At 39.8% G+C, this 1,705-nt stretch overlaps 1 non-coding gene across 1 annotated transcript; it reads left to right on the top strand.

The window, feature by feature from the left end:
* The first annotated feature begins 1,052 nt into the window (after positions 1 to 1,052).
* On the top strand, positions 1,053 to 1,159 carry LOC139895108 (small nucleolar RNA R71). The gene has a single exon (XR_011775574.1). It is a non-coding gene; the product is annotated as a small nucleolar RNA R71 (small nucleolar RNA).
* The last annotated feature ends 546 nt before the right edge of the window (positions 1,160 to 1,705 follow it).

Genomic DNA, 1,705 nt, shown 5'->3' on the forward strand with positions numbered 1-1,705 from the left:
CCAATGTTCGTATGATTGAGGTTAAGGGGTTAACCTTGTAGTTTGGTTACCCATTTATGTACGCGTATTTACTTATATTGTTATGACTAATCTTGCGGTTTGACTTGGTGGTACGTTAGGTATAACATTGCTTAGTTATGCTTGGATTGCGGTATGTGGCTCGTATTTGTGTGTTAGCAATGGTCATTTCATTTTATGCATATATATGTATGTAGTATATTCTCATTCACTAAGCGTTAGCTTACCCTCTCGTTGTTTACATTTTTATAGATTGCACGGATGCGGTGGCTCAGGTAAGCGCGGGGACTAGTGGACTAGCGTAGTTGCTTTAGAAGACTTGCTTTTGGATTTGATTAGGATTGGGTAGCGTGTCCCCAATCCCATGCTCGGTCTATGTTTTTGTATAAACTAATGGGTCGAAATAGTCACTTATGGTATTTTGGGTCGATGTGGGCCCGGTGTCGTAAAACTCGGTTTTCATTGTGAAAAACTCTTACTTTAAACTTTTGTAATATATTGTGAAAGTGTTTTGGTTTAAAAGTGTCGGGAAGCGGGTTTTCTCCCGCATGAGTTCGAAAAAAACTGATCAGAATGTTTTAGTACATCTGGACGCCGTCCCAGATGTCTGGACGCCGTCCCAGTCTTAAGAGCTGGACGCCGTCCAAGCTTTTGGACGCCGTCCAGATCAACTGTTTCAGAAATTTTTTTTTTGTGGCACGTTTTCGGATGGTTAACGGGTTGGGTCGTTACAACAGCTGATTCGTATTGCGTGAATATATTTAGTCATCTTTTCCATTCGTCTCTCGAAAGCATCTATTTTTGCGAAAATAGAATCAAAGTCATGGCTAGAATCGGCTCTAGCTTCTTTAGATGAATAAAAAATATCTTTTTTCTGATGCCACTCATGCGAGTGGGAGGCTCTATTATCAATAATCTTGTGAGCTTCAGTTGCGGTTTTCTTCATAATGGAACCACCAGCTGCTGTGTCGATGTCTTTCCGTGTGGCGATGTCGACGCCTTTATAAAAGATTTGCATTATTTGAAAAGTATCTAGACCGTGTTGAGGACATCCTCTCAACATCCTTTCGAATCTTGTCCACGCCTCATATAACGTTTCATTTGGATTTTAAACGAACGTAGCAATTTCTCCTTGAAGTCTCACGGCTTTAGATGCCGGAAAGAATCTTTTAATAAATTTCTCAACTAAAACATCCCATGTGTCAATCGCTCCTTCGGGTAACGATTCTAACCAATCTTTGGCTTCTCCCTTTAAAGTCCAGGGGAACAACATAAGATAAATAGTTTCATCCTCAACTTCTCGAATTTTAAATAGATTACAAATCCTATTAAAAGTTCGAAGATGTTCGTTTGGATATTCTCTTGTTGTACCACTAAATTGGCACTGATTGGTGACCATGTGTAGGATTTGTCCTTTGATTTCAAAATCTGGCGCATTAACATCTGGCTGAATAATGGCGTGACCTTAGCCCGTGCGTATGGCTCTCATTTGGTCTTCCATACTTTGAGGTTCCGTTTCTTCCATATTTAAATTTATTGAATCCGAATCACTAGAGGATTCTGATTTAACGGTTTGTGGTTCAGGAGGAATGATTAATGGTTCAGGATCTTGGAATTGTCCTTGAATATCCTCCGGGTTCTCAATTATGAAGTCGGGTTCAAAAAATGGATTATCGAAAATTTGAGT

Source organism: Rutidosis leptorrhynchoides, chromosome 2, assembly GCF_046630445.1.
Source record: "Rutidosis leptorrhynchoides isolate AG116_Rl617_1_P2 chromosome 2, CSIRO_AGI_Rlap_v1, whole genome shotgun sequence".
Taxonomy (NCBI): Eukaryota; Viridiplantae; Streptophyta; class Magnoliopsida; order Asterales; family Asteraceae; genus Rutidosis; species Rutidosis leptorrhynchoides.